Source organism: Anolis carolinensis, chromosome 1 (genome assembly GCF_035594765.1).
Source record: "Anolis carolinensis isolate JA03-04 chromosome 1, rAnoCar3.1.pri, whole genome shotgun sequence".
NCBI lineage: Eukaryota > Metazoa > Chordata > Lepidosauria > Squamata > Dactyloidae > Anolis > Anolis carolinensis.
This window is the reverse complement of record NC_085841.1, coordinates 194,043,977-194,069,896: the sequence shown is the minus strand read 5'-3', so window position 1 is coordinate 194,069,896 and position 25,920 is coordinate 194,043,977. Positions and strand designations below refer to the sequence as shown.

At 43.0% G+C, this 25,920-nt stretch overlaps 1 protein-coding gene across 2 annotated transcripts in view; it reads left to right on the top strand.

Annotated features, from left to right (window-relative positions):
* pde1a (phosphodiesterase 1A) overlaps positions 1-25,920 on the top strand; it is a 241,411-nt gene that overhangs the window by 55,180 nt on the left and 160,311 nt on the right. The gene's annotated exons all lie outside the window — the stretch shown is intronic.

The window sequence follows — 25,920 nt, the reverse complement described above, 5'->3', positions numbered from 1 at the left end:
TTCGCTGTTATGTAAACTACCAACAGGACAATTGGGCTTCTTTGTTACCACTGTCGGAATTTGCCTACAACAATGGAGTCCAGGCTTCTACAAAAGAAACGCCGTTCTTTGCAAACTACGGCTTCCATCCACGTTTCTTTCCCCCTGTCATTGAAACTTCAGAAGTTCCCGCAGCAGAAGATTGGCTGCAGGAACTCACAGCGGTGCAACAACTTTTGCTCCAGCAACTGGAACAAGCCAAGGAGGACTATAAACGTCACGCGGACAAACATCGCCAGCCGGGCCCCGAAATCAAGGTAGGAGATCGGGTTTTTCTGTCCACTCGCTTTTTGCCCTCCCATCGCCCTTGCCGGAAGTTAGATGCCCGTTTCATTGGCCCCTATCCAGTGGTGGCGCAACTTAACCCCGTGACTTTCAAACTCCAACTTCCGCGCTCAATGCGCATTCACCCAGTGTTTCACCGCTCCCTGCTCCTTCCGGCGGATGGTGTGCGGCCAGATGTAGACCGGCCGGCCCCCGTCCCTATTTTGGTGGATGGGGAGGACGAGTTCGAGGTTCAGGACATTTTGGATTCTCGCTTTCACCGCCGCCGCCTGCAATATCTCATTGACTGGGTGGGTTTTGGCCCTGAGGAACGCTCTTGGGAAGACGCTTCCACAGTTCACGCTCCTGATCTAACCCGTCGCTTCCATCAGACCTATCCCGCCAAGCCACGACCTCGCGCCTCGGGGAGAGAGTCCCAGTTTGGGAGGGGGCTTGAGGAGGGGGATAGTGTGATGACCCATGGGCCTTGTAGTCCTGCTCATGACATTGTGATGCCTGATGAAGAAGAAAACTTGGGTTTTTTACCTTCCCAGTCAGAACTGGATTCTTCCCAGACAGATTCTTCCCAGCCAGATCTGGGAACCTTGCACCTGCAAGAGGATTATGTTCCAGAAGTATGTCAAACAAATACTGAGGCTACATCTCCAGTGTTTTCTCGCCACGAGTTTTGTAAACAACAGAGAGGCTTGGAAGCAGCCTCGCGCAGGAGTGCGAGAATAATTGCTAAGAATTTGCCAATTAAGCCTACTTTCCATGAGAATCTTTAAGGAGTCAAACATCTGGTCTCAGAGATTAGCTTTCGTTTCTGGTTCCCAGAGAACTGCTCTCGGCGGGAAAGTTAGACTCTATATAGGTGTTTTACCCGCGGAGTAACTTTGCGGAGTCAATTCGTCAGCCTCCGGAGCGAGTTGTGTCTGGACAGCGCGCTCCGTTTCAAGCCTCGTTCCAGCTCAAGCCTTGCCTTGTTTCCAGCCTTCGCTCCTGTTTCCCAGCCTTTGTTTACCTACGGACCTTGCCTTGTTTTCCCAGGACTAAACCTTGCCTTGTTTCACGGATTTTACCAAGTTATTCCACGGACCTTGTTCTTGTTCCTCGTTACCTTGTTCCAAGTATCAAGTTATTTCCTAGCCTTGCTCAAGTTCATGGACTAAAGGACCTTGTCATCTCCCCTCACTTTGCCTGGCAAAGTGAGTGTTTCGGTTATTGGATTACAACTTTGGACCTTAATATTTCATATTGGACATTGTTTCTTTGGACTAATTTTGACCTTCCCTGAAAGGTCTACTTCTGGACTAACTTTTACATTTGCTTTTACTAACTTTATATATTTCCTTAATAAAGATATTAGATAGAATCTGGCCTCTGCGTATGGTTATTGGTGCTCTGTAGCCTGGGTCGTGACACTTGCCCAGTATTGCTACCTCTGTCTGGTACCAATGGTTTTCCTGGGCTTTAGGTAGGATTCTTACCATATTTTCAGATCCCTGGCTTTGTTCCCTGATGATCTCCCATTCAGGTACTGACCATGTAATCTTGTCAGATTTCTGGAATAAGACAAGATCTTTTTTTTCAAGGGTGATATGGTGATTGCTTCTGTAGGAAGAAGTTTGATTCTTACATCAGCCCAAAAGCAACTGATAAGAGAATGACTTCAGTGTTTTTGGACTTCTAAAATGAATAATTGTTATCATTTTTGCTGACAGGAGCATAAAGACTGTGCTTTGAAGTTTAAATGCCCATGATCTTTCAAAAGTTGAAATATTCACTTACATTCTGGCAGTATTATGACATTATGAGAAGTACATTGCATTGGAGTGACTATGTAGGGAAATGGAACAGATAGCAAAAAGAGGAAAAATGAATTGGCTCTGGATGAGTTGTGCGCAGGACTTTAGACAGTTTTAGCCCAGTGTGAATATGCCCCAGAGCAACCCCGGATCTGACACATTTGTGGAGAATCTGGAGCTGTTGTTCAGATAGCCAGTCCAGTGGAGTGTCCCATATCTCATCTGCTCTGTGTTGCTACTGCTTCCAGCCAGTCATAGAGATCCACCTGAGCTCCTCACCACCATGGGTTTCTCTGCTGAAATCAGAACAAGGTGTCTGTGTGAACATCAAGAAGGAGAGAGGCAATTTCCCTTTTTTCTTCCTGGTAGTGTGTGCATCTCTGCTGATTTCAGGTGTGGCACTCACTTGACCAGAAAGGAGGGATGACCTTCTTGCCTGTTATTTGGGCATCCCAGTCTGGTGTCAGCAGAAGTGTCTGTAATGGCTAGGAAGTCTAATGAATCTCTATGACTGACTAGAAGTAGGAGCAATGATGATATGGACACAATCCATCCCTTTTCCCTATGTTGATATGCACAGGGTGATGGTGCCAGGATCCTGTCTAGATAGCAAATCAGGCTTAATTGGTCCCTATCTCTCTGTCCAGATTGCTGCCTCAAAGCAATGTGATACACTATAAAAAGGTAAAGGTTTCCCCTGATGTTAAGTCCAGTCATGTCTGACTCTGGGGGTTGGTGCTCATCTCCATTTCTAAGCCAAAGAGCCAGTGTTGTCCATAGACACCTCCAAGGTCATATGGCCGGCATGATGGCATGGACCACCGTTACCTTCCCGCCAGAGCAGTACCTATTGATCTACTCACATTTGCATGTTTTCAAACTGCTAGGTTGGCAGAAGCTGGAGCTAACAGCAGGTGCTCACTCCGCTCCCAGGATTTGAACCTGCAACACTATACTTTCCAATAATTTCTTGATTATCCCCCGGCTGGCCAAAGTGTGTAATGTCAGTTTAAAATGAAAAACTTGCAATACCATTGGAAGCCACTATGTGTTGTAAAGACAGACAGGCTATTTGCTGGGTGTTTTTGTTTTTGCAGTATAGACTTCTATTAAAAAAAAAAAACTCCTGGCCTCAGATTCAAATCATTTTTGGTATCAATTATATTTTTTCTGTCAATATGATTTAGAACTGATTCTCCTTTTTTAAGGCTTTGAATTTCTTTTTTGGGTAATCAATCTCATTTCAGTGTACATTGCTTGAAACTGCATGCCATAGTTTTGCCTTTTCCCTCATGTGATTGATAGTCAGACTGTATGGTATTTTACAGACTGTATTTTCCTTTATGGTTATTTTATTGCAGTGCTATCCAAGGCAGAAGGCTGTGAACCAGCACTGGTTCTCAGACTCTAGGCTTCCAGTCGACAATGATTTTTCAGGAAATTAGAAACAATTGGCCGCTTTGAAATAGACAGGAACACCTCACTGGTTGCCAATGTCAAATAGCTCAAGAATTACTGCTTTAAAGGTCCAGAGACTGAGGACTTTATCACACCAGACCATCTCATCACAATCACGTTAGTAAAAGGCATGGAAGCATATCGGTTTTAGAGCATTCAGTGTCACACCTCTCTGCATTAGTGCAACAGTGCTGCTGTGACAACCTGTGATCCTGTGATCTATCTTTCACACAACCTCCATAATTGTGGTTTTTAACCACAATTTTGCAATTTCAAAAATATGAAAAAAACTAAAATATGAGGGGGAAAATAAAGAAAATAGCCTACCTGGGGGCATGGAAAGAGAGGGAGAGGAGGAGAATAATGCTCACGAATACCATGAGGCTGCCACCATATCAGAACAAATGTAGAAGGGACTTATTGCAGTTAGTAATGGAAGGGAGCCCCTGGTGGTGCAGTGGGTTAAACTGCTGAGCTGCTGAACTTGCTGACCGAAAGGTCAGTGGTTCGAATACGGAGAGTGGGGTGAGCTCCCGCTGTTAGCCCCAACTTCTGCCAACCTAGCAGTTCAAAAACATGCAAATGTGAGTAGATCCATAGGTACCACTCTGGCAGGAAGATAATGGCGCTCTATGCAGTCATGCCAGCCACATGACCTTGGAGGTGTCTACGGACAACGCCGGCTCTTCGGCTTAGAAATAGAGATGAGCACCAACCCCCAGAGTCAGACACGACTAGACTTCATGTCAGGGAAAACCTTTACCTTAAGTCACTAATTAATCAGCCCCAGAGGGTTTTTAATAATCTATCCTGTATTTATTACGGTTTTACCTTTTATGTGTTTTTAATGTAATTTTTTATCTTGTATTGTTGTTTTAATTGATATATTGCATTACTGTTTTATATTGTGATTGTATTATGTTGCTTATATTTTGTCCTTATGTTGTTTGGGCCTCTGCCCCATGTAAGCCACCCCGAGTCTCCACGGGGAGATGGTGGCGGGGTATAAATAAAGTTTTATTATTATTATATTATTACCTTTATTAAGTAATGGAAAGGCAGAGGAATGGGGATGCATGCTGCATCATGTGATACGTCCTGGCAACAGACACTATTATCTTGTTGCAATTCTGCTTTGTCAACCTCATGTAATAAAGTCCAGAATAACTAAAAAACAAATCTGTCACAGTTCTGTGCATCTTTACTACACTGGAAGGCTTCAGGTTTAAGTAGATAAACTATAGGTGGGGTTGGGTGAGGAGAGACTTGTTACAGTAAGTAGTAACAGGATCAGGTGTACATGTGTGTGTTAAAGAAAACCTTATAATGTTAATTATTATGAGCAGCTGTTGATGTAGGTCAGCAGCAAGTTTGGACCACATCTGGTGGGGTATAACTGTATGGATGTTAGAATACAGTTCGGTGATGCTGAATTAACAATGACATAACAGCAATGCTATTTGCTATGATGGAATAGCTATTTATTTTATGTTCTACTCTTTTGGATGAAGAAGCCTTACTCTGTGCTACTTACAAGGACTATGTAAGTTTGCTGAGCTATTTGATTTTGTATCTCTGCTGACAAGAAAAGATTTTTTGTTCCTTTTCCTCTTGTTTGTGTGTCTTTGCATTGGACCTGACTGATATCTGCTTATGTGCAACAAGACTGTCTACCCCTTTTTCTCTCTTTTGCCTATTTTTCCATTCAAATTGTCCCTCATGGAAGACTTTTTCACCCATGAGAGAGAAGATAAGATTGCAAGTTGCCATTTCTGCAGGTGATTGTAATGTTTCATTAATTTCCAAAGTTATTACAAACAAGGTCAGTCTGACATGGTTTAAGGTAGAAAGGGAGTAATTTCACTCTGGTTATAGAAGCGTACAATTGATAGTGGAGGAGGTAGCGGATGGGCGATTCAAAACCTTATTAATTATATAGCGTGACTCATTTGCCATAACTTTCTTAGCAATTACTTGCTTTCCAACAGATCACTGTAAAAATTCTATCTCACACTGCATGGTTCATCAGAAAAAACAGTACAATGGTCTTTTGGAGGGTAATTTATTTTGTAGCTTGTACAAAGTTTAGAATTTCATTTTAATCTTCTCCACAGTATTTTTCTGATTAAAAAAATATTAATCCATAATGTGTGAAACATAAGACATGTGAGGGCAAACATCTTTAATATGTTTTGATGATTGTCCAAGCTGAAAAGGCAGATTTGCTTGGTAGTAAGTCTTATAGAATCATAGAATCATAGAATAGTAGAGTTGGAAGAGACCTCATGGGCCATCCAGTCCAACCCCCTGCCAAGAAGCAGGAAATCGCATTCATAGCACCCCTGACAGATGGCCATCCAGCCTCTGCTTAAAAGCCTCCAAAGAAGGAGCCTCCACCACAGTCTGGGGGAGAGAGTTCCACTGCCGAACAGCCCTCACTGTGAGGAAGTTCTTCCTAATGTTCAGGTGGAATCTCCTTTCCTGTAGTTTGAAGCCATTGTTCCGTGTCCTAGTCTGCAGGGCAGCAGAAAACAAGCTTGCTCCCTCCTCCCTATGACTTCCCCTCACATATTTGTACATGGCTATCATGTCTCCTCTCAGCCTTCTCTTCTGCAGGCTAAACATGCCCAGCTCTTTAAGCCGCTCCTCATAGAGCTTGTTCTCCAGACCCTTAATCATTTTAGTCGCCCTCCTCTGGACGCTTTCCAGCTTGTCAACATCTCCCTTCAACTGTGGTGCCCAGAATTGGACGCAGTATTCCAGGTGTGGTCTGACCAAGGCAGAATAGAGGGGGAGCATGACTTCCCTGGATCTAGACGCTATACCCCTATTGATGCAGGCCAGAATCCCGTTGGCTTTTTTAGCTGCTGCATCACATTGTTGGCTCATGTTTAACTTGTTGTCCACGAGGACTCCAAGATCTTTTTCACATGTACTGCTGTCAAGCCAGGCGTCCCCCATTCTGTATCTTTGCATTCCATTTTTTCTGCCGAAGTGAAGTATCCTGCATTTGTCCCTGTTGAACGTCATTATGTTAGTTTCGGCCCATCACTCTAGTCTGTCAATGTCGTTTTGAATTCTGCTCCTTTCTTCTGGAGTGTTGGCTATCCCTCCCAGTTTGGTGTCATCTGCAAACTTGATGATTGTGCCTTCTAACCCTTCGTCTAAGTCATTAATAAAGATGTTGAACAGAACCGGGCCCAGGACAGAACCCTGCGGCACTCCACTCGTGACTTCTTTCCATGATGAAGACGATGCATTGGTGAGCACCCTTTGGGTTCGTTCGCTTAGCCAATTACAGATCCACCTAACCGTAGTTTTGTCTAGCCCACATTTTACTAGTTTGTTTGCCAGAAGGTCGTGGGGGACTTTGTCGAAGGCCTTACTGAAATCCAGGTAGGCTACATCCACAGCATTCCCTGTATCAACCCAACTCGTAACTCTGTCGAAAAAAGAGATCAGATTAGTCTGGCATGACTTGTTTTTGGTAAATCCGTGTTGACTATTAGCAATGACTGCATCTGTTTCTAAGTGTTTGCAGACCACTTCCTTAATGATCTTTTCCAGAATTTTGCCTGGTATCGATGTGAGGCTGACCGGACGGTAATTGTTTGGGTCGTTCTTTTTTCCCTTCTTGAAGATAGGGATCACATTTGCCCTCCTCCAATCTGCTGGGATGTCTCCCGTTCTCCAAGAACTCTCAAATATGATCGCCAGTGGTTCTGAAATAACTTCCGCTAATTCCTTCAGTACTCTTGGATGTAGCTGATCTGGCCCTGGCGACTTGAATTCGTTTAGAGAGGCCAGGTGTTCCTGGACAACTTGTTTCCCTATTTGGGGTTGGATTTCCCCAAATCCTTGTCCATTTCATGTTGCTGAGGTTGAAGATGGCTTTCTTTTTGTGAGAAGACCGAGGCAAAGAAGGCATTAAGCAGTTCTGCCTTTTCCCTGTCCTCTGTCGCCATCACCCCATCTTCTCCTCGCCGAGGCCCTATCGCCTCCTTTTTCTTCCTTTTTCTACCACAGTCATTTCTTCCTGCAGTCATGCTGGCCACATAACCTTAGAGGTGTCTACGGACAACGCCGGCTCTTTGGCTTAGAAATGGAGATGAGCACCAACCCCCAGAGTCAGACATGACTGGACCTAACGTCAGGGGAAACCTTTACCTTTAAGTCTTCCTGAGTATAGTAGTATTACTTGTGTGTGCCCCTGCCCCCAACAGTATTTGGAAATCAGCTCTATAAGTGGTAGAAATGATGTGGTATAGTGTTTACTTCCATGACTGGTGTTAAGACTGTAATCAGCAATCAGTTGCCAGTAGTTTTACACTGCATATATGTTGTGCATCTATCTATCCATCCATCCATATACACACTCATATAATCTACTTGTATTTTTGTATCTTTTATTAGATTAATCCTGCAATAGTCTTTGGTCATAAACAATAAAACGAGTGGTTGAAATAATCACTCTCTGCCCCATTGCTGTAATTAAATTCAGAGTCCTTTCCACCTGTGGAATAAATGTATCCATTCTCATCATGAGCATTCTGAATGGCATGTAGGTAAAGGTAAAGATTTTCCCTGACATTAAGTCTAGTCATGTCCAACTTTGGGGGTTGGGGCTCATCTCCATTTCTAAGCCAAAGAGCCAGCGTTGTCCATAGACACCTCCAAGGTCATGTGGCTGACATGACTGCATGGAGCGCCGTTACCTTCCCGCCAGATTGGTACCTATTGATCTACTCACATTTGCATGTTTTTGAACTGCTAGGTTGGCAGAAGCCCTGTTTGTCCATTCTATTTTTATAGCATTTTTACTCCTTGCCGTATATAGTTTTTGGGTGCATGCCTCCTCCAGCACCTTATTGGGATAATAGTCCCTGGTAAGTATCTCTTTCCTATTCTGTACTGTATAAAACTATTTGCACTTTTCTGGCCCACTACCATTTTTAGGAGCCAACCCAGGTTTTTATCAGTGTGTTTATTGCTTATTGGTATATGTGATTTTATTTGTTTATGATTTGTTTTTTATTGCTGAGTTTTATATTGTTTGTTGCCTGGGCTTGGCCCAAGTAAGCTACCCCGGGGCGGGGTATAAAAATAAAGTTGTTGTTATTATTATTATTATTATTATTATTATTATTATTATTATTATTATATAAGCTGGGGCTAACAGCGGATGTAGTTTGCTTCTTAATAATATCTCAGTACATAAGACACACAGTTAGGGAGCACCATATGCTCAACAGTGTTACAAGACCATGGGCAAATTATTGCATCATATATATATATATATATATATATATATATATATATATAGTTGTTGTAGGTTTTCCGGGCTGTATGACTGTTCCAGAAGTATTCTCTCCTGACGTTTTGCACGCATCTATGGCAGGCATCCTCAGAGGTTGTGAGGTTTGGAGAAACTAAGCAAGGAATGTTTATATATATATATCTGTGGAACGTCCAGGGTGAGAGAAGAACTCTTTGTCAGTTGGAGGCCAGTGTGAATGTTGTTAATCATGTTAATTAGCATTGAATAGCTTCATCTCCTGGCTTCTTCCTGCCTGGGGGCATCTTTGGTTCAGGGTCGTTAGCTGCCCCTGGTTGATTCACGTCTGGAACATGAAAGGCACTGCAGACTAACTCAGCCAGAGAAACCAGCTATAACAGAGCACTTGATAAACCAACCTGGACACAGTATATTATTTGAGAACACAGAAATGCTCGACCACTCCAACAACTATCATGTCAGACTACACAGAGAAGCCATTGAAATCCACAAGCATGTGGACAACTTCAACAGAAAGGAAGAAACCATGAAAATGAACAAAATTTGGCTACCAGTATTACAAAACTCAAAAAACTCAGTAAATAAGAAGCAACACTCTGAAAACAGAGGAGTTCCAGACATGAATCAACTAGGGGCAGGTAACAACTCTGAACAAAGGATGCCCCCAGGCAGGAAGAAGCCAGGAGATGAAGCTATTCAATGCTAATTAAGGTAATTAACTACAACATTCACACTGGCCTCCAACTGACAAGAGTTCTTCTCTCACCCTGGACTTTCCACAGATATATATAAACCTTCCTTGCTTAGTTTCTCCTTACTTCACAACCTCTGAGGATGCCTGCCATGGATCTGGGTGAAACGTCAGGAGAGAATACTTCTAGAACATGGCCATACAGCCCGGAAAGCATACAACACTGTGATCCCGGCCATGAAAGCCTTCAACAACATTTTCTTTTTAAGGCTTTTTTTCTGATTCTAGGTGCAAAATTGCCTTTGTGGCCAAGGGAAAATATTTTAATAAACTTTCTGCAACTTATTCATTTATTTAATTCATACTCTACCTTTCTCTATTCATGGGTTTGAAAGTGGCACACTGGTTCTAAAATAATACACGTGATCAAACAATTGATCATGTACATCTTTAATTTTAGAAATATTTTGATGTTTCCTACATTATTTTTTAAGTTCATTCTTATATTTTTCTCACTTTCATGCAAATCACTCTATTGTAAGATTCTTAGCCTAATGCTATACCAATTAGACAGTAACAATTTCCAAAGCTTTATGGAAAGTTAAAAAGAACAACAAATCAGTTAAAAACATTGAGGATGGAATCTACCATAAACATAAAATGTCATTTTGGATGAGTGAGTTAGATTGGAACCTAACCAGCTCTTAATGTGATCTCTCTGTAGAAGGTTTTAATTTACTTGGCATTACCGCTCATTTCATGTAAAACATATTTCCCTTTGCTAGTTTGTTTGCAGCAATTCTTTTACTGCCTCTTGTGCCAAGAAATGCATGTTCATGCGGGTATTTTCTTGCCTCTTGCCCCTCAGGCCAAGCAGATGCTGGATGGGACAAAACTGTAAAATGTTCAGGCTTGTTTTCCTTCATGGAAACTTCTCCAGATTGTTCCCACAGATGGAACTTTACCAATGAACTATTACTTCTTTGGCTTCATATCGGCTTCACAGTGGTCCTGTTGCTTTGTGTCTTTATGCAAGTTCAGTTGACTCTCTCTAGTTTCAGTGACATGGAGACATTTCCACCGATGAAGTGGATGGGTGGGTGAAAAAAGGAATCTGAACAGAAGAACAATACATTTTTTAAATATATAAATTTGGATTTTTAAAACTCTGTTTCTCTCCCAAAGAGGAGAAAATAGGTGGGATTCAGACAAAAGTGTATGTAACAATGTTGTAAGAGGTTGGCACCCTGCTTGTCCCTGAAATGCTCTCTTCTTAAAATGTTTTTATTTTTTATTGATATATATTGGCTTTTTTACATATTCTTCTTTCATAAACGTAAGACTATTTGTTGCTTCTATATTCTCTAATTCATTGTGTACAATATAATGTAATATATTCATTTTTTAAATATGAAATCCCCATATTGGAATTTTCCAGGAAATTTTGAAGGGTTCCCAGTCTTTATTGAATACTAGCTTGGGGACCCGGCAATGCCCGGGTCATTTGAGAATGGTATTATTTGTCTTTTAATGTTATGTATTCTGTTTGGAGTGGGTGAACTACAATTCCCAGAATCGTGGCTGAATCCTCCCCAAACCCTGCCAGTATTATAAGTTGGCCATTTTTGGCGTGTGTACCAGGTGTGCTGCAGTACTCTCTGGATGGGGGTGAACTACTGCAACTTCCAGATTCCCGGGGCAATTGCCCCGAAATATCTATCAGTATCCACAGCAGGCAATATTTAATCTGTGTGTCAAGTTGGTCTAGATTCGTCATTGGCTGGGTTCAGTGGTTTTTGGATGGAGGTAAACTACAACTCCCAAAATCAAGGCCTCTTCCCACAAATACCTGCAGTATGTTCAGTAGGTCATGAGGCTTCTCTGTGTGAAGTGTGCTCCTAGTGCATTGTCGGTGAGGGTCAGTGTTTATCTGGCTGCAGGTGAACTATAACTCCCTTTTTCCCAAACTTGTCCAATATGTTGTTTTGGTTATGGGGGCTCTGTGTGCCAAGTGTGATGCTCATTCATTGCAGGTGAACTATAAATCCCAGTACCTACTACTACTCAATTTCTAGTCCAGTTCCCCTCCAAACCCACCAGTAGTTAAATCTGGGCATATCGGGTCTGCATGGCAAGTTTGGCCGAGAGCCATCATTGTTTGGGTTCATAGCGTTCTGGGTGTAGGTGAACTACAACTCCTCTATATTCCCCAGTAGGAGTGACAGTGCTGTGACTTGATGCAGGGTGAACTACAACTTCCACCATGTGGAGTCAATCCCTAAACTCCTCCAGTACGTTTAGTTGCAGCTCAGTTCTGCTCTGTTTGTTATGCAGAGAGATTGGAAAGGAAAGGGCAGTGGGCGGGGCCATGCAAATTCCGCAGCTATGGAGAACCCTGGGATGCCTGCCTGTGGTGGAAGAAAAAGCAAAATCTAGGATGAAATGGTCCCCAAACGAAAGCATTCCTTGGGTGGTGGGCTGTAGTGTTTGGGAAGGACATTGGCAGGGGCTGGGATACATGTTCATGGAGCTCGCTGTAACTGCAATGTCAGTACAAAGGGGTGACTTGCTGGATTCTCAGGCCTGGGAACTATAGCCTGTTTGTGGAGGCCAGAGGCTGTCTGTGTGAGCAGACATCCATGCCACATACACACATACGGGTTTTCGCTTTTATTATGGATTTACATTAGATTTAGATTTAAATTTAGATTAGATTGAATGGCCTTTTATCTGATGATATCTTGCCAAAGTATCAATTTCTGCTATTACTGAAATGCTCTCTTGAGGTTGGGGCAGGGCTGTTGAAAGAGTAATCCAGGGGACTAAGGGTTGAAGATGAAGAATGGCATACCTCAAAATCAAATAGAGATTTATAAACATTCACGAGGTCCAGGATCCTCCATGAATATTTTGGAGTAAAGCTTGGGACAAGGATGGGAAGGGAAATCAATTTCTACCTTGTGGATTATTTGCCTCGATCCAAAATCAACAGCTGTTTACACAGATCTACTTTAGTTCCAACTAGCAATTAAACATAAAAATGCTGTAGTGGGGGAATGTATTCTGTGCAAAATTTGCATGTGGTTGATTTGCCCATAACACATCATTTTCTGCACAGGAGGTAATAGTTGTGTGTAGAAAAAATTTTCTGCACAAAAAAGTTGTCTGCACAGAAAGCAGAATTTTCTGCACAAAAATACTGTTTTGTGCAGAAAATTCTGTTTTCTATGCAAAAATCTCATTCTCAGAGTTTTGTGCAGAATAAATTCTGGAACAAGAATAGGTTTTGTAAACTGATTTTCAAAGGCTCTTACAGCAGGAAGAAAATTGCTAAAATTAACCACTGCTTCCTTCAAGAAGGCTCATGAATTACAATAATAATAATAATAATAATAATAATTTTATTCTTATATCCCGCCCCATCTCCCCGGAGGGACTCGGGGCGGCTTACATGGGGCCATGCCCAGACACGACAGCACAAATCAGATAAAACATTAAACTGAGCAGTAAAACTTCAACATGATTAAAAACAGTCATAAAAGTCAATATACACAATAATATTAAAATCCCAATTTGGGTCAAAAGATCCAGGCCAAGGTGCAAAGCAATATCAAGTTATCAGGGAGGGATAATTATACAGCAGGTGTAATACTTAAAGTGCTGAATGAATCCTAAAAACAATCCAGAGGGTCTACTGCTTAATAGGTAAATAACATGATCCCACAAGGATCAGTCAACGAAGGCCTTCTGGAATAGCCAAGTTTTCAGGCTCTTCCTGAAAGAAAGTAGGGTAGGGGCCTGCCTAATCTCCCTGGGGAGCGAGTTCCACAGCCGGGGGGCCACGGCGGAGAAGGCCCTCTCCCTCGTCCCCACCAACCGCAACTGCGAAGTTGGTGGAAGCGAGAGGAGGGCCTCCCCCGACGAGCGAAGAGGTCGTGCGGGTTCATAGGGGGAAATGTGGTCTCGAAGGTAGGTGGGTCCCAAACCGTTTAGGGCTTTGTAGGTGATAACCTGCACCTTGAATTGGGCTCGGAAAATAAATGGCAGCCAGTGGAGCTCTTTAAACAGCGGCGTTGAGTGCGCCCTGTAATCTGCCCCAGTTAGAAACCTGGCTGCCGATCGTTGTACTAGTTGTAGTTTCCGAGCCGTCTTCAAAGGCAGCCCCACGTAGAGCGCATTGCAGTAATCCAGTCTAGAGGTGACTAAGGCATGGACCACCATAGTCAGATCTGACTTCTCGAGGTATGGTCGCAGCTGGCGCACAAGTTTTAGTTGTGCAAAGGCCCTCCCAGCCACAGCCGACACCTGGGCCTCAAGTGTCAGCGCAGAGTCCAGGAGGACCCCCAAGCTGCGGACCTGCGCCTTCAGGGGGAGTGCAACCCCGTCAAGCACAGGTTGCCACCCAATACCCCGATCAGACGTACGACTGACCTGGAGGACCTCTGTCTTGTCAGGATTGAGCTTCAGCTTGTTCGCCCTCATCCAGGCCAATACAGCGGCCAGACACTGGTCCAGTATCCGAGGGGTTTCCTTGGAATTAGGTGGAAAGGAGTAGTAGAGTTGGGTGTCATCCGCGTAGAGATGGCACCGCACTCCAAAACTCCGGATGACCTCACCCAGCGGTTTCATGTAGATATTAAAAAGCATGGGGGACAAAATGGAACCTTGCGGGACCCCACAGGTCAATGGCCAGGGGTCCAAGCAGGTGTCCCCCAGCTTCACCAACTGGGAACGGCCCTCTAGGAAGGACTGGAGCCACTGCAGAACAGTACCCCCAAGGCCCATCCCGGAGAGACGTCCCAGAAGGATACCATGGTCGATGGTATCGAAAGCCGCTGAGATGTCCAAGAGAACCAGCAGGGTCACACCCCCCCTGTCCAGCTCTCTGCGGAGGTCATCCACCAAGGCGACCAAAGCCGTCTCGGTACTGTAGCCAGGTCTGAAACCAGACTGCGATTGGTCCAGAAAATCCGTATCTTCCAAGAATCCCTGGAGCTGGGAAGCAACCACCCGCTCCAAGACCTTGCCCAAGAATTGAAGGTTAGAGATTGGTCTGTAGTTACTGAGGTTAGCCGGATCCAAGGAGGCTTTCTTCAAAACAGGCCTCACCACAGCTTGTTTTAGGCCAGATGGAAATATGCCCTGCTCCAAAGAGGCATTGATTATTCTCACAAACCAATCAACTAGCCCTCCACTGGCTTGTTTTAAGAGCCAAGATGGGCAAGGGTCAAGGGCACAGGTGGTCGCCCTCACCGCTCCAAGAATCTTGTCCACATCATCAGGCTGCACAAGCCGAAACGAATCCCACAAGATCGAACAGACAGATGCCTCGGTTACCTCACCTGGCAATGCATCAAGGCCGGCATCTAAGTCGGAACGAATCTGAGCGACTTTGTCTGCAAAATGGTGAGCGAACTCGCTACACCGTGTTGACGAGATGTCGGGTGCTCCCCCGACCTGAGGAGGGTGGAGGAGCTCCCCAACAACTCGAAACAACTCTGAAGATCTATTTGTTGCAGACGCGATGCGGGCAGTCGAGAAAACTTTCCTGGCTGCCCGCAATGCCGCGGAATAGGCCCTAATAGCGGCTCTAGACCGTGCTCGGTCAGATACGTCACGAGTTGTCCGCCAGCGGCACTCTAGTCTCCTTCTTGCACGTTTCATCTCCGCCAGCTCCCCAGTAAACCAGGGAGCTGGGGCAACTCCACGCAGCGAGAGGGGACACTCAGGAGCGATCGTGTCTATTGCCCTGGACAACTCGCCATTATAATGAGTGACCAGGGCATCGACAGGATCGTCAGCTTCCATGGTAGACAGATCCCCAAGAGACCTCAGGAATCTCTCAGGATCCATAAGTCTCCTGGGGCGGACCATCTTAATTGGTCCACCACCCCTGCGGAGGTTGGAAGAGACGGTTAGTCTTAAACTGATCAGATAGTGGTCGGACCATGACAATGGAAGAATAATTTGCTCTTCCACTCCGACCAAACCGTCGCCCGCAACAAAAACCAGGTCGAGTGTATGTCCAGCTTGATGAGTGGGACCCGATATTATTTGGGACAGACCCATGGTCGTCATGGTGGCCATGAATTCCTGAGCTGCACCTGTCAAGGTGGTCTCAGCGTGAATGTTGAAGTCGCCCAGCACCAACAGGCGCTGGGAACCCAACACCACGCTAGAAACCACCTCTGCTAGCTCAGGCAGGGAGACTGCTGTGTCGCGGGGTGGACAGTACACCAGCAGAATCCCCAAACTGTCCCGGGTACCCACCTTCAAGTGGAGACACTCAAACCCGACCGATTGCAAAGCGACGCATCTGACCAGGGCGATGGACTGCCTAAAGACCACCGCAACCCCACCTCCCCGCCCTCCTGGCCTGGCCTGCTGATGCACCCCGAAATCCGGAGGACAAAGCTGGGTAAGACTAACCCCACCCAGATCATCCAACCAGGTTTCGGTGATGCAGGCCAGATCCGCATGTTCATCCATGATTAGATCCTGGATAATAGATGATTTACCTTTGACGGATCTGGCATTAAACAGCAGGACCTTCAGCCGGGAGGGGCTACCATGGAGGCTACCACACCTATCCTTCTCCAGGGTCGCAAGAACCCTGTTGCGCTTCTCCCTGGAAATTCGTTGACGGCAATTCCTCCTCCTCCCCCACATGACCTCGATGGAGCCACCCCCCGCCTGTTCCCCACCCTCCAAGGAGTCTGGCTCAATTGGAGCATCCTTAAGAGAATCTAGTCAGCTCCCTGGATCCAAAAGGTTACTAGACACACCATCTAACTTTACTTCAAAAGAAGGGGATAAATGGGGCCTACTGGAAAAACGTAGTGAGATTGAAGAGGGTGAAAGTTGCTGGTCTGGTACGGAAAATGATTGGGCCAGAGTCTCTAATTGAGACTTTTCTAAAGGGGGGAGCCTATGCTGAGGACTACACATCCTATTATCTCTGGGCCTAACAGATGGTTGAGTGTGTAAAGATAGGTTGGCCACCAAAGGGCGAATCACGGGGTCCACAAATACTCTTCTAATGGTAATGCCCCATGAGAGCAGCCGGAACCTAAGGGCCCATAATTCCTCTGTTATAGACTTATCCTCAAAAGTGAAGATAAGGCGTAAAGAGCGATCATGTGATTGATAGCCCTTATGGAGCCAAGTGATCATCTTTATCTTGACTGTCGTCAGGCTCCTTGAAAGAATTTGACCCAAGGACCTCTGGATCACTCTTTCCGAGGTCCATCTACCCCTGTTCAATATAGAGCCTTCAATTTGAAAAGCCAGCTGTTTCGTCTGTACAAGATGTTCATAGTAATCCTCTACGTATGGAGGAGAGAAATCCCCCTCCAACGGAGAATTAGTTATCAGCTTCACCGCTGCCAAATCTAGATCCATACCATTATATTAGATCCATTACAACCCTAGAAAATAGCAATGTATTTGTGACAAATCCATTTTTCAGTGACTAGAAAACAACAATGTTACTTTGAGGTTGCAACACAATATGAGATAATTTCACTCTTTTTGTAGTGTGTGTAATTTTTGGTGATTTTTTTTATAGTTAGAGGTATGTGGCCTTACCAAACAATGACTATTAGAGGAATATCACATTATTCAATTACAGTCGACCCTTGATTTGGTTCTCAGACTCTCCCCTCTTGTTGTGGATACTAAAACCCGTGGATGCTCAAGTTTCATTATATACAACAGCATAGTAAAATGGTGTCCCTTATATTAAAAGGCAAAATCAAGGTTTGACTCATGGAATATTTATGTTTCTGAATATTTTCAAAGCATGAATAGTTAAACCTGTGGATACAGACAATGAGGTGGGCTGACTGTACAGACTCCCGTGTCTCATATTCTGTTGTTGATATTGAGGTGACAATGTGATAGATAGGAGGAGACTGGGGTTTTAAAACTCAAAATCTTATACTATTCTATTTTTTCAAAAAAGTAACTAATTATATTAGTTATTCCAGAGAAACAGAAAAATTAAAATGTTGGCTTTATAAAAGTGAAATAAATAGAGCAAAAATGTCAACTAAGGTTTAAATGAGATCTGTAAACTATGTGTTTGTGCTGACTGTGGTTTATGTGTAATTTGATTTGGTCATAGGAATATACCAACGCCATACTGATCTCTGAGATACTATGGAAGAGTTAAAATTAAATGTGACAGCTCAATTCCTGCCAACTCTACTGGCCTTTTTGGTTAATTGTTTCCACCTACAACTGTCGAGAGAAGTGAGAGGCCTTTTAATACTGATGGAGGGGAATTATCTGGGGGCCATCATGGAAGGCTGCCAGATCCGGTGCTGGCCATGTGTTCTCTTACCAAAACCAATATCTGAAACCACATGTTCATAGAAGAAATTATTACAGTAATCCAGACTGGCGTTGACATAAAGCAAAGAAAAAACAGACATAAAACAGAATTGTTAAAAATGCTCAATAAATAAACCCTGTCATTTGGTTTGCTACCATAGATTTAGATTAGCCGAGAAATAAAACAGTATCATATGCTTTGCCAGAAACAGTACTTTACACTGGTAATAAATTTTACAGTCCAGTTCTCCACATTTACTCAGAAATAACTTTGCCTCGCTGCATATGCTTATTTGATTGCAGGTTGAAGGTCAAATTAGTGAGTTTAACTTGTTTTGAAAGATGTAGTGCTCCAAATGGTGAAAGAATTCTGTTTGTCATGGCATGTAATTGTTCTCATGTACACATCTTTGTTTTTTTTATTGCTTTCTAAACAAGGACTTCTTTTGCAAGTCCAGTTGCCAAAATATCTGAGGAATCACCACTGAGAATATGCATTTCCTTGAACATCTAGTTTGATCCTGCGTTTCATTATTCCCCTTTATTCCCCTTTATTCTATTGTGCAAAATTGATAGCAATTTGAAATACCTTTTTAATTTTGCTTTTTATTGTAGTTCCATTTTGCTATCATAGTGAAATATTTATGGTGATTGGAAGACTAACCAGTTACTTCTTTATTCATTTTGGCAAAATACATTAGCAGACATCGCAATGCTGGTATGCCCATGGTTAGTTGAAATGATATCAAACCATAGTAAAAAAATAAATACGAGATGAATTTCTATATCACCAACTTACCATGTTTCCCCGAAAATAAGACAGTGTCTTATATTAATTTTTGCTCCTAAAGATGTGCTAGGTCTTTTTTTCAGGGGATGTCTTATTTTTTCATGAAGAAGAATTCACATTTGTTGTCGAACAAAAAAATGAACGTTTATTATATACTGTACAGTAGTTGTCATCACAAACCAGCATAACCAGACATACTGTGAATCCTATCAAGAATTTCTTGTTACTACCATTATTTCCATGTACAACACTCTATGGTATGTACATTTACCAATCCTGCATGCTCTGGTGTTCTGTTAGGCGGGCATGCTTCCAAGCAAAAACTTTGCCAGGTCTTACTTTCGGGGGAGGCCTTATATTTAGCAATTCAGCAAAACCTCTACTAGGTCTTATTTTTTGGGGAATATCTTATTTTAGGGGAAACAGGGTAGTTATGAATACATAACCAAATACCATCTTCTGGTCCATCCAACCTCCATCTACCTTATCAGCTAATAGCTGTTCCAAGTGTTGGAGGGTTGTTTTATTGGCAATTGGGGCACAGAAGGATGATGTTTCCATCCCTCTCCAAACTACAGTCTGTAGTGTGATGAGGAATTAAGACAGGGATCCTGCTTCTGATTGTCATGGCCTTGTTTGCTAGCAGGAAGGGATGGGAAACCTCATCCTGCGATAACCTGCTTATCAACAGAACAGACTTCCATCACTCAAAATATCACAATGGAGTTTAAGATGGACTTTGGGGAATATTTACAATTGTGGGAAATACCTGACCCAAAAGTAATGAGAATGATTATTCTTTGTGGTTGAATACAGTAATTCCAGCATTGCCGCCAGTCTTCCTAGCAGTGGAGGAAGTCAAAACACTTATCACAGCTGCCTGGATGTTTCCAACTGTCCCAAAATAATGTCCTTTAAGGTGGAATAAAAAGAAATTGCATGGGGCCAAGTCAGGGCTGTATAATGGGTGGGGAAGAAATGTGATATTATTTTGAGTCTCACAGTGAATGATGTGTGACTTGGCTCACTGGCGTAGTAAAGGAACTATGTTTTGTAACTTCATGGCAAAACTCTGTTTCTCCAAAGCTCAAGAATCTTTAAATAAATTGTTTAATTCATAGTCTGTCTAGGTAGCACAAACTCCCTTTGAATTTTTTTATGAGTATGGATTTCACTCTTGATTTGCTCTTGTGGGTCTTTTTTAGTTGAGGTGACTGCGAAGTGTGTCACTCTGAACTTATTTATTTATTTACAGTATTTATATTCCACCCTTCTCACCCCGAAGGGGACTCAGGGTGGATCACATTGTATACATATAAGGCAAACATTCAATGCCGTATAACATAGAACAGAGACAGACGCAGAGGCAATTTAAACCTTCTCCAGCTTCCAAAAAATATCTGCTTTTTGGTTGTGGGAACTTACTTGAAAACCCAAGTTTCATCTCCAGCTATCTCTTACTGCAGAAGGACAGGAGCACTTTTCACACAACCCAAGAGTTCCCAAGAAACCAACACACACATTGTCCTTTTGTTCATCAGATAATTTTTTTGTGGCCGGTTTTGCACAAATTTTTCATGTGTACAGATTTTCCATAATGATGTCCATTTGCAGTAGCCCTACCTCATCTGCGATTAACCGACCATTCAAACATCAATCCCTATCCACAACAGCCTTCACACGTGCCACATTGTTCTCAATTCATGAATTTGAAGGATGCCCTGTTCATCCTCAATGTTCTCCCGTCCATCCTTGATCACCTTGTGCCACCTGAAGACTTGGACTGAAGACAAAACAGCATCCTCATAAGATCAATTCAGCAACTGCAATGTTTCAGAACCAGATTTTCCAAGTTTCACAGAAAACCTGTTCATGTAATGCTGCTCCAGACTCCTCTGCATTTTTGCCTGTGACAAGACAGAAAGACTACTATGCACTTTGCTAACAAAGTGACAGTGCAGATAAGGTCAAACTGTATGCCTGGGTTCCCATTCCACCTGTCTTGGCCTCCACTTTTCTTTCCTGGCTCCTCTGCATAGCAAAAAAATGATTCTTATTACTTTGGGGATGAACCATGCATAGAATAACTGAATATGGAGCAGTTACACATCAGTTTAAAGACAGCTTGTTGGTAACTTCAATTCTTTGATTGGTCATCTATGTCCTCACACAAATGTGTTTTTTGCTTGCACAAGGATTAGTTGGGAACCTCTCAGAGCTGAGTAGCTCCCTCCTTTAATATGAACATCCCATTTGCTAAACTACCATTATCTGAGTTTTATAGTAAAGGTTTCCCCTGATGTTAAGTCTAGTTGTGTCTGACTCTGGGGGTTGGTGCTCATCTCCATTTCTAAGCCGAAGAGCCATCGTTGTCCGTAGACACCTCCAAGGTCATGTGGCCGGCATGACTGAATGGAACGCCGTTACCTTCCTGCCGGAGTGGTACCTATTGATCTAATCACATTTGCATGTTTTCGAACGGCTAGGTTGGCAGAAGCTGGAGCTAACAGCGGGTGCTCACTCCGCTCCTCAGATTTGAACCTGGGACCTTTTGGTCTGCAAGTTCAGCAGCTCAACATTTTAACACACTGAGCCACCGGAGGCTCCTCTGAGTTTTATAGTCTGTCATAAATGGACCTGAGGCAGTAATGTGGGTATGTGTATGGGTAGGTGACCTCTCAAAGAACTACTGTCATAGGCAAGCAATCTATTTTTCTTCTTTGTAGTCTCTGTGCCTCACATAAACCTTTCCTAACAACCCCATTTTCAGGTACCTGTTCATTTATGGTTGGCTATGAAACTGAAGTAATGGCAGCTTGATAGTTTGGATGGTCCTCCTGCAACTAACCATAAGAAAATGATCATGGGTAATATCTGCCTCCTTCCCACCTAGCTTATAAATCCATAACTGTAATGTAGGATACCAGTCATGATTTGAAAACTGTGTTTAAGTCATAATTTGTCTATAGTTTGCTTAAACATTTTGGTCCAATGGCCAGTATTGATGGAAATGGGGTCTCTCTTATTATTTATTTATTTATTTATTTGCTACATTTATATGCCGCCCTTCTCACCCCGAAGGGGACAAATTAAATTTACATACAATATTATATTAGTATAGTACAATACTGGTAATAAATTACTATATAATAAATTACTCTTCCCTTTGTCTTGTTGCTGTACTCATCTGTAGTGCAAATAATCTCTGCTCAGGTATATTTTGAAGACTTCTGGGTTGATTTCTAGAGATTCTAAGAAGGAAAGGAGTTACTGAAAATATAGGAGAATGCCTTTGAGTCATAGATTACATTTTTATCCAGGATTTTCTTGAAATAACTTCAGAGTTGTATCCATAAGTGCGATCACCTCTCCTGCATCCCCAGCTTTTCCCTCACAAAGAAAAAGTAAAGTCTTCATGGTAACCTTCACATTAAACTCCAACATGGGGCATGTATCTATCTATTATGCGATCTTAGTTCATTTATGGCAGCTGAAATAGGAATACTTCATGAAGTCTTAAGTGTGAGTGATTATAATAGGCAAATTATAGATATGAAAAAGATACCCTTGCAAAATGCATGCAAAACCAATTATATTCAAACAAAAGAACTCAAGTTCCATCTGCTTCGGCCAATAATAACATCACTTTGGCTCCAGACCAAGGAATCCCATATTTTGACTTGCGTGTATCCCAGAACAAATATAGCAGCTCAGCTCACAAGGGAACGTATTTCTCTATTTTCTTCTCATTCTTTTTTCTTTTTATGTATCTTTACTATCATTTCCATGTTCATCCTCACTATACTCACCAAGTACAAGATACTTATGAAAAGGGTCTCAGAATGTCTTTCAAAATCATATTTACTAGGGGACATTTACATGTTTACCTTTTGGAGAAAAGTTCCCCTTTTCCATTCTTACCATCTTCCAGTATGATTGTGAAAAACTGCAACATTAAATCCTGTTGAGACACTGATAGTCATGATGGAAAATATAGACAAATTAGGAAATTGTCTATGCCCAACTTGACAACATCCATATACGCATTCCCACTCCACATGTTATCAATTTTGTGGGATCCTGGGAATGGAAACCATTGATCCTGGGTTCATACAGCAGAAGGATGAAAGAGGAAGAGAAATTCTGGCTCCTAAATAGTATCTGAAGCCTCCAGCTCACAAGGATGCCCTGTGCCCTAAACGTATTGGGGTAAAGCAATGGGATATATAGGTATGTGTGAAGAATTAGGTTTTTTTTGGCAAGGCGAGAAAAAGGAAAGGAGGCCAAACAAAAGTCCAAATAGAAAAACAATGTATACATCTTTAAAAAAAATCTCAAATTGTGATCATCTTCAACTCTGCTGTTCATTCTGTGAAGAGAAATGTGATTGATGGGGATGTCCAGAAATGCCTTTTGGGTGGGGGGGGGGGGGGAGAGGCGGTAACACTGCATTTGAAAGATTTCTTTCCTCCAAGACAGCTAAGGCTCTATGTAAAAAGGTAAAGGTTTTCCCCTGATGTTAAGTCCAGTCGTGACCGACACTGGGGGTTGGTGCTCATCTCCATTTCTAAGCCGAAGAGCCGGCGTTGTCCGTAGACACCTCCAAGGTCATGTGGCTGGCATGACTGCATGGAGCGCTGTTACCTTCCCTCCAGTACCTATTTATCTACTCACATTTGCATGTTTTCAAACTACTAGGTTGGCAGGATCTGGGGCTAACAGTGGGCACTCATTTCGCTCCCGGGATTTGAACCTGGGACCTTTCAGTCTGCAAGTTCAGCAGCTCAGCGCTTTAACACACTGCGCCACCACCAGGGGCTCTATGTACACGGCTTTAAAAAATCTATACATATATTGGTCCTGCGGAAATAAATGAATTTCTTACATTTTTATAGCGAAAGTGTTTTGTTGAGGTTTTCATGTTTTGAAAAACTCACAATTTACTCTGCAGTTTCTGGAAAAAGCTTTTTTTATACATATGCCCTGTGGCCCCAATTGGGATTGGAGTTGATGCAGAATCCGACCAGGAGCCATGACAGCACTTGACAGCAGTGTGTGCGAAAAAGACCTTGGAGTCCTCGTGGACAAGTTGAACATGAGCCAACAATGTGATGCGGCAGCTAAAAAAGCCAATGGGATTCTGGCCTGCATCAATAGGGGAATAGCGTCTAGATCCAGGGAAGTCATGCTCCCCCTCTATTCTGCCTTGGTCAGACCACACCTGGAATACTGTGTCCAATTCTGGGCACCACAGTTGAAGGGAGATGTTGACAAGCTGGAAAGCGTCCAGAGGAGGACAACTAAAATGATCAAGGGTCTGGAGAAGAAGCTCTATGAGGAGCGGCTTAAAGAGCTGGGCATGTTTAGCCTGCAGAAGAGAAGGCTGAGAGGAGACATGATAGCCATGTACAAATATGTGAAGGGAAGTCATAGGGAGGAGGGAGCAAGCTTGTTTTCTGCTGCCCTGCAGACTAGGACGCGGAACAATGGCTTCAAACTACAGGAAAGGAGATTCCACCTGAACATCAGGAAGAACTTCCTGACTGTGAGAGCTGTTCGACAGTGGAACTCTCTCCCCAGGACTGTGGTGGAGGCTCCTTCTTTGGAGGCTTTTAAGCAGAGGCTGGATGGCCATCTGTCGGGGATGCTTTGAATGTGATTTCCTGCTTCTTGGCAGGGGGTTGGACTGGATGGCCCATGAGGTCTCTTCCAATTCTACTATTCTATGATTCTATGATTCTGTGATAGATCCCTTGTGTGGATTCAGCCTAAGAATGGCTAACTTCTTCACTGCTGTCTGTTAAGTGTTTCATTAAGACAAGTTAATGCATTTTACTTTGCAGAGTTAAGGCACCGTTTATCTATATTATTTTGGCTCTGCATGCTTTCTTTAACTATATCAATATTTTATTATTTGAAAGCACCCTGGGGCCTTTTTTCAAGAGCTGGCAGATGGTATAGGAATGTTTTATATGTAAATAAAAATAATATAGCCAAATCCTGAGCTACTGTCAAAGCAAAGCAGTAAATAGAAGTCCCATGACCACATCCAGCAGATGGTACCTCACACTGAGAGGATCTCAGGAGAAGGAACTGTGCCAGATTAGAAGCTGAAGCTCTCTGTCCTAATTCCTTTCCATTTGAGAGGAGAGAAAGAGCGCCAGGGATCCTGCTCCTTCCCATTTACCTGCTGAGGTTATGGTCAGGCTAGATTATGAAAACAAGTGTTCAATTTGTGTGGAGCTGAGCTTTTGCTGGGGAAAGATTGCACCAGCAGCAACACAACAGGGAAAGCCAAATGTCAGGGGATTCTGAAAAGTGCAGAGGCCAAACTGTCTGCGCTTCGGCCAGTAGAGGCAAGGAAGTCTTAGCAAGGGAATTAATCTCCTGGACCGTGACGTCGCCAACCTCCTGTGCTTGTTGTGTACACAGAGAAAGAGAGATTAAATCAGTTTTACAAATATTCATGTTTGCAATCGGCGAAAAAGGAAACCAGAGCTTAGTGCTCTTTACAACTGTTTGCTCACAACTTTCCCCCATGAACTCTTGTAGAACTGGTCAAGTCTGCGAGGAGCTTTTTAAGGGTTTTTTTCCCTTCCACCAAAGGCCTGAATGAGTCATCATGCTTATACACGGTGCTTTCTAGTTTTGCAAGCTTGGAGAAGTCATTAGGTTAAGTTTCAGAGTGCTTTTTTTCCATTTGCTGACGTCAAGATAAGGGAATAAATTGAAGGAGCCCTACACATTTGTGTGTTTCTAACGCTGGGAGTTCAGTGTAAACTTTTGCAATGGTTGTTGGGTGGATTTCTGTTTTGTTTTCCCATTGATCTATAGCAGTGGTTCCCAGTCTTTTTTGTCTAGGGCCTACTTGACCAGGACCCACTTTAACCGAGGACCACTTTGACCAGGACCCACTCTCCAACATTAGTACCAAAGTGGGTGGGCCAGGTGAGTTCTGCAGAAAGGAGCAGAAATAAAATAAATTAAAAAAATAAAGAGGAAAGAAGTTCACAGACAAAAAATAGTAGCAATCCACAAATGACCAAGTACATGGAGTCAAGAGAGTCAAAACAGCAGTCAAACATAAATCCATAATATTGAAAACAGGAGCTTTTTCCAAGGCAAACCCTTCCAGGAACAAAGACAAAGACGGGACACTTGAGTCATGAACTTGAGAACTGAGACAGGAATACCATCCTTAAGCAACGTTGTCTCCTCTTGAAACACAGCTGAAATCCTT